Below are 8,216 nucleotides of genomic sequence, written 5' to 3'. Positions count from 1 at the left end.
GTTCTACTATGAAAAACGTTGTGACCTTTAACCAAATATGGTATGTCTCTCACACTTAATTTCCATATCTACAACACTAACTTAGAATACTTCATTTGATTACTTTGATCAGTATTTTTATCAGTCAGGTACTTCCTCTTCAAAAGCAAATTACAATTCTTTCATGCCTTCTCATCCTGTTTAATTCTTAACTTTGATTTTCCATTAATCTCATTAATAGTGAATTAAATTTGTAAATTGCTTCAATATTTATAAAGCATTATCTTATGGGATATCACAATAATAAATCTATTCATTCATTTAGTGGGTTTTCACTTTGGAAGAGGAAATTTAGAGGGACAAAGGAAAAACCAAAACAACTCCTACCCTGAAACTCCTTACACTTCAATGTAAATATAAGGCCTTTCAGCTTTAAGAATTTCATTTTGAAGCAGAAGGATACAAGCATTGGACAAGGGAGAGACTTGAGTTGGAATTTTTCAATTAGGAGACTATTTTCTAGAATTCAAGGTGATGAGGTTTTAAACTAAGATTGTCGGCCTGTGAGTTAGAAAATGAATGAAGTAGTACTGACAAAACTTAGCAGCTTACTGGATATGACAGGTGGAGAAGAAAGTAGTACCTTATTATTTTTGTTGTACAGATCAGAGTGCCGAGATTCAGAGAAACTGATGACTTGTACAAAATGAATTAACTAGCAAACATTGGAACCAAAACTCAAATCAAAATCTGCTTTTCTTCTTTTACATGTTTACAGTATGTCACACTGTTTCATGAGATGAAACAATGCAGATGGGTTACTTCATATGGTAAAATGTTAGGATTATAGGATTTAGAGCTAGAAGAGACCTTAGGGAGAATTTTGGAGATTTAAAAAAAAAGACTCCCTAGAGTCAAGTTCACAAAACTAGTAAGTAAATGGAGGAACTTGGATTCAAACCCAAATTTTTCATCTTCAATAATAACATATTTTTTCCTTTTGATATCCCATTCATAATATGAAAGTAGAATCTTTATAATAAAGGTTTTCCAAATTGGAATTATTGTCAAAATATTATAGAATTCTATGTAGAAATTTTGTACTGATTGGATCAGATAATTAATTTTGGGATATATAAAAGTCTAGGAAGAGGGCACATCTCTTTCATCCCTTTCCCACCAATGTCAGGTACTAATAAATTATCAGAAGATTTTCAATGGTGATTCTTCCAGTTGGTTTGCATGCCAGGCAAGAAAGGAAACCAGAGGCCACTAGGACATTTCTCACATTCATTGTCCAATTATTGCTTCAAGATAGGATCATAAGGAAAGTAATCTAGGCATACGCACTAGCCATTGCTATTCCTGAAATTAGTGTACACTCTCCAACAGCATCATTCTATTTGTGTGCTATCTTGTAAATAAAGAAGGGACTTAAAGCTGATACTCTTCTTAATGGGGAAGATGACTCAGTATGGTTATTACCCTTGATGGATATTCAGATAACAAATAATAAGTATTGGAAGAATGACAATAATTTTAATCCTTATTTATATAGGCATTTAAAGTTCATGAAATTCCCTCCTTACAACAATACTGCCAGCTAAGAAGCATAAGTATTATTGCCCCTATCTTATAGATGAAGAAATCAAGGAGAAGGGTATAATCATTCTCATTTTTTCCCGGGATGTTGTGGACAGTATCTCTGACCGAAGGCTAATAAATAAATTGTCATTTTAGTTCCTTTTATCTTGAAGATGAGTTAGGGAGCTAGAAAGTATTGGAAAATGTCTCGTTACTGAGTCTTTTGTTCTTTCTAGTATGTTGTGATTCCTGGAAATATGTCAAAATTGTGCCAGTTGTTTGACAGGATAATGGACTAGGGCTAAGGAGGAAAATGAATAAATTATATGTTTAATTATACTTTTGAACATCAATCTCAGTTGTAGTATTGGGACATGAATGCATAAGTGTAAAAATATGGAACTCTTCCCTGTTTTTAACCACTTTTCCCAAAAGGAGGAATCATAATGCTTGAGGTAACAAATCCAGAACCCTAACTTCCTAGAATGCTATTAAAACTTATTTACAAGATTGTTGATGGGACAAACAAATTTTCTCTCTAATTTCTCTTCACCTGAACATTTCTCATGGATTCAAAAAATAAGAGAGGCATGTCAGGAAGAGACATCTAAAGATGGGTTATAGATTTTTGCTAAATTAACTTCTTGATTTCTGAATTTCTACTTTTGATAGGCATCCCTCTGTCATTTTTGTTCATGAAAAATATCTTTTTAACTGTTCAGTTCTTTTCTTATTGATTCATAGTGAAAATTGATACTCTTATTTGAAAGCTTATTCCCATGAGAATCTTCAAACCAGATACAGCTCTATACATTGAGATTCATCAATTAACCTTGAATGTTTTATTGCTTTTTTCTCTGTTTTTATGTCTCAGGACTTTTTCTATTGTGTTATCAACAATCCCAGAAATAGTTCCTCTCCTCCCTTCTACTAGCCACCACAATTCTGTTTCAAATTATTGTCAATATTTAATAGAAGTAATATTTTTCACTATCCATAATCCCTAGTGTCTCTTCCCCAGATTAAAAATAATTAAGTGTAATGTATTAAGAGCAGCTAGGTGGTGAAATAAATAGAGCATTGGCTTTGGAGTAAAAAGGACCTGAGTTCAAATTCAGTTTCAGACACCTGACACAACTAGCTGTGTGACTCTGCCTAAGTCACTTAACCCCAATTGCTTCACCAATAAAACCAAAGAACAGCGGGGGTAAAAAAACAAGATTAAGTTATATTGATGATTTTATATAATATGCCTACATGCAATATATAAATCCAGTTAATATATTCGTCCATATATTCAGGCAATTAAATATGCATATATGTGCACACTTTAGATGTAATTATGTTAAAATTTACCAGCATATCCCAAACTAGAGAGAACACACACATATATATATATATACATACAAGCTATATATATGCATATGAATATATAAACATTTCCTTCATTCCTTCATTCCTTTCTTTATCTATATGTTCCAAGCTCTTTATATACAATGTGTATATATGTCTACACATATAGATGTGTGAATACATATATATTTATGTGTTCATATATAAACACAGACATATAAAATAACAAAATGCTAAACACGTGTGGAAACATTTGTGTAAATATATTATGTGTGTTTGCATATATGCACATGTAATTATGTACATATGCAAGCATATATGATATATTATAGGGCTATTCAACCTTAGGGTCTCATTAAAAGAAAATAATTATTCAAGGATTATACCCAGAATAAAATAAATAATAAATAATAATAATAAATAATAAAAATAATAACAAATAATAAAATTAATTATGTTTAGCAAGTGTTACAAAAAGTCATGGTATTTGTAACTTCTGAAAAAGGGGGATCTCATCAATACAACTGGCAAAGGCACAATGCACAAAAACAAACACAAACAATGAAATGACAACACAAGAGTATAAAAGTAGGTGCATACTGACTAGTCTGCATCATACAGATGTAACGCATGTCACAGATCGATTGAAAATTGTGCTCTATATTTCATCCAAAATACTGCTAAAAAAAACCCAAAGTAAATTAACATCAATGAGATTATTTATTAGTGATGGAATTAAAACTTTAATTTGCATTCCTTTCAAATTATTTTTTTTTATTTTTTCAGTTGTGAAAATTAAAACCCCCATGTGGCCCATGGGCCCTATTTTGGACAATCCTTTCATAGAATATGTCATTCTCTGCGAGAAGTTTCCTTATGCAAGAAATTAGATATATTTTCTTATCTATTTTTGGCTTCCATTATTATTAATTTAAAAATTTTTGAGCTTAAACACCTTTTCATTTATATCACTGTATATATTAGTCCATTTCTACTTATTTCACTCTTCATAATCTTTCAAAGACTGAATTTTTCATGTTTCTTGTTTCTTATAAAAATAACATTTCATTATATCCATTTACTAATTTGTTCAGTTATTCATTTTGAAGGATTGACTACCAATTTTTATTTTTCCATTTTTTTGTTGCTACTAAAGAGTGAAGCTAAGAATATTTTGCCATATTTTAGACTTTTGATTCCATCTTTGACCTCCTTGTGTTATATAACTGTTAGTGAAATAATTATGTTCAAGGATATGCAAGTTTTAATTACTTTTCTTAGAAAATTTCAAATTGATATCCAGAGCAGCTGGAAAAGTGTACAAGCCCGCAGACAATGCATTTACATCTAATATATAGCATACAACAATCATGACCATTTAAAAAAAAAATCTGTGGGATCTGAAGTGAAAATTGAAAATTCATTTAATTCTCTAATTTTATTTAAGAAACTTCTGGATATGAATGATATTTTCCTATAAACCTGTGTTCATTTTAAGAATAGATCAGTAATTTATGAGCTTGGATAGAATTTATAGAAAGAATCTAGGGATCTTTTTGTTTTTCTTAAGTCACTTTCCTCCTTAAAGAGTTCCTACAGTCTGATTGTAATATAATATTTTAGGGACAAGCTGGAGACCTTCAAACTTTTAGTACTCTCAAAGTGATCTGATCCAAAGAGTAAAGCTGCTTTTGCTCAAGCCCCATTCTCTTTCCTTATCTGAGCTAACTTGAGTTTAGGTCTGAATAAGAGTAGAATGATACTGGACTCCTCCTCATCTGTCATCTGAAAAATCTCTTGGAATAGCAGGGATTGTAGGCTCTTAGTCTAAGTCTTGTCCTGGTTAAGTTGGCTAGATGCTGGAACAGAGTTGTTGGAGTATGAACCACTACAGCATCTTGCTTCTGTTTTAGTTCCTTTCCCAGGACAGGGAACTGTTCTCTTGGGCACTGGTCTACTTCTCAGTCTACCTGGCAGATCTGTGACCTATAACTATGGAGTGTACCAGCTGGCATTTGTATCCATTGTGATACCTCTTGTATAGATCTGGTGGTACCTTCTCCTGACCTGGGGACTTAACTTTTTCCTTGGTCCTGAAGTGTTATAGACATGGTTCTCTATCTTTCTCCTTCTTTGACCTGGACTGAACAAATGACTCAATGTGGTTTTTTTCCTGGATATCTCCATCAAGATTGAGGATTCATTTTCTAGATGTATTTGGAGGAGTTTTGTGGAGAAAACACTGCTTCCATCTTCTCTGCTATCTTGTTGCTGTCTCCCATACAATAAATTCTTTATAAATATTCGTTAACTTACAGACATTGCCTGACAATCTCTCGGTACCTCAGATAATTTCCAAGAACTTATGTACCAAGTTATTGTTTGCACTCCACATAGGCAATAGGAGTTCCATTCTCAGATCTTTCTTGTAATTATATAATATGAAATTAAAAGATCAATCTTTGAATGCATATATTCACTGTCATCAAGGAAAATAATAAAAAATCTTTACAGTGATATAATGATATATCTATAAAACAAAACTTCCTTTATGATTTTTTTTGATTTGCAATGAGGGTCATTCCTTTGACACTTTGACAGCAATAGGAAAAAATAAGAAAATTCTTCATCAAGATTTGTGATGCCCACTCCCAACCTTTAAACAAAATCTTTTTATTTATTTATTCATTTATTTATTTTGGTCTTAGAAAGCATCAAGAACATTAGTATTTTTAATATATGAAGTGACAGAAAAAGAGGATTGTCTATGAAATCATGAATCAATATTATATAAGCTTTTTAAAATGTATAGTATATGTTAAATTAATAAAATCCTGATTTCACCGTTTTTTGTGTTCTTTCCTTATATTTCTTTTGATCTCTTCTGTGTATTTTTAGGATGTTTTTATTAACTCTCTCCCTCTCCCTTTCCCTCTCCCCCTCCTCTCCCCTCCCCCTCCCCTTCTCCTCCTCCTTCTTCCTCTTCTTCCTTCTTCTTCTTCCTTCTCTTTCCCATATCTATTGAAATGTCTGATTTTCTGTATGTTTTCTTTTTTTTAATAGTATGCTTTGCTCTGTATTCAGACTCCATAGGATTTTCCTTTGTCTTTCTATATTTTATATTATTACAATAATCTTGCTGTGAGAGTAATAATAACCCCCCTCCCTTCCCAAAAAGATGAGAAATATCAAGAATAGATAGATAGAAAAAAAAGTGTACTTCAGTCTGTGTTCAGATTCCAATGACCCCATCTCTGGGATGAGTTGTCTTCCCCATCAAAGCCACCAGAGAAGTTGCTTCAATATTTTTTTCCACAGTTACTATCACTAGCTATAATTCCCTCTACTCTATTCCTCCCCACTCTCATCTATTCCACTCTCACTCCTTTCATTCTGTGCCTGTTCAGAAATGAGTACCCTTTCCCACAATTTTTCCCTCTCTTCTATTACCTACTCCCTCTCCCATTCCTCCATTACCACTTATCATATCCCTTTCCTCTCATTTTTCTCTAGGGTAAGATAGATTTCTATACCCTATTAAATGTGTTTGTTATTTCCTCTCTGAGCCATTTCTCATGAGAATGAAAACTCATTCCCTCTCACCTTCCCCATTCCACTCCATTGTCAAAGCTTTTTCTTGATTCTTATGTAAAATATCTTAGCTCCTTCTTTCTCTTCTTTCTTTTCCTCACAGTACTTTCCTTTATCACCCATTGACTCCATCTTTTTACTATATTATACCATTATGTTCTGCTTCTGCCTGTGCTCTGTCTATATATGCTCCTTCTAACTGCTCTTATGAATGAGAAAGTTCATATGAGTTATCAGTATCTTCTTCCCATGCAGGAATACAAACAGTTCAACATCATTAAGTTCCTCATAATTAGTCCTTCTCCCTTAATTGCTTTTCAAAGTCTTTTTTGAGCTCATCCAGAACCTGAACCCATTTTCTATTTCTCTTGAAGGTTTTAGATACACCTTCAATTTTGTCATCCTCTGAGTATGTATTTTGTCCTCCATGGGACCAAAGTAATTTTCTATGGTCTAATTCTTTTTATGTTGTTTGCTCATTTCTTCAACCTATGACTGATTTACTACAATTCTAAGACTTTGGGTTTTTTTTGGGGGGGGGACAACCCCCCAGGGATCTTAATTCCTCCAAGGTCTTTAAAGAGACTCTGACTCCTCTTTTTCTTGGGATTTGTTATGTGTATGACCACAGGCCCTCCCCTCTGCTCTGGAGCTGTGAGGATGGTCCCTGCCCAGCTATGGTGATTGGGAGCCCAAACAACAACCTGGATCTGAGTTTGGGCAAACAGCTGAAAAACCATGGTTAGATGCCACAGAGTAGGTGACAATGCCTTAGCTATATATGTATTGTAAAGGCCACTAGGACCCTTTCCATCCTTATCAAGGGGAGTGCTAACCTTCTCTCCTTTCATACAACACTATGTGTGTGTATGTTTTCAGTTCTTCTTTTTCTTTTTCAGATGACTGAGGATTATTAGATGTCTTCTTTCTCTACCTGTCTTTCATGTGTGTGTATGTTCTCTGCTGTACCCCCAAAATAGAAAGGTATGTGTTTGTATCCTTTTCCTCATTTTCTCCATTGTATGCCAATTCTCATCTATATTCTTTCTTATTTAAATCTACTACAGTAAAAACAGTCTCCATATAAGATGTACCAGAGTGAAAGCATTTGCCAAGAATGTTTTCATTAATCAAGAACAAAAGTCAAAGCTTCAAAGATAATCAGTTACCATGGTAGTTCTGACCATAAAACATGTCAACTAGCATTTATTCCCATGACCCACCACTTCCAGAAAAACCAAAGTCTTTGGGTTTCTGGGGTTGAATAGTTGAAGGTTTGAGAGGAAAGCTCCTACTAACAATTAGTCCATTAAGAGACACATTTGGATTAACTGATTTGTTGCAGTCTGACGTTGCTGGAACATCATTGTGCCTCATTTACCATATGCCGCCATTGTGTTCCCAGAATTAAAGGAATATTGAGAATACCTCATTGATATAGGAAAGAAAATCATAAGCAAAGGCCAACAGATTCCTGCAGCATCCAGACCATCACCAGATGTCCTGTTTCCTATCAAATTAGACATTGGGTGAAATGGTTCTGGAAAAAGCAAATGAGAAGGATATATATATATATATATATATATATATATATATATATATATACATACACACACACATATATATATATTACTATAATAGACATAATATGTGAGTCATGCTACTATTATTTTGATTAGCCTCGTCTTCTTTGAAAATTGAAGGACAAT

At 33.3% G+C, this 8,216-nt stretch overlaps 1 non-coding gene across 1 annotated transcript; it reads right to left on the bottom strand.

The window, feature by feature from the left end:
- Positions 1-7,237: 7,237 nt before the first annotated feature.
- LOC141523207 (U6atac minor spliceosomal RNA) lies at positions 7,238-7,365 on the bottom strand. The gene has a single exon (XR_012478398.1). It is a non-coding gene; the product is annotated as a U6atac minor spliceosomal RNA (small nuclear RNA).
- Between the last annotated feature and the right edge of the window lie 851 nt (positions 7,366-8,216).

The sequence above is a fragment of the Macrotis lagotis genome, chromosome 4, assembly GCF_037893015.1.
Source record: "Macrotis lagotis isolate mMagLag1 chromosome 4, bilby.v1.9.chrom.fasta, whole genome shotgun sequence".
Lineage (NCBI taxonomy): Eukaryota > Metazoa > Chordata > Mammalia > Peramelemorphia > Peramelidae > Macrotis > Macrotis lagotis.
The sequence above is the reverse complement of the archived record's forward strand: the minus strand, read 5'-3'. Positions and strand labels throughout refer to the sequence as shown.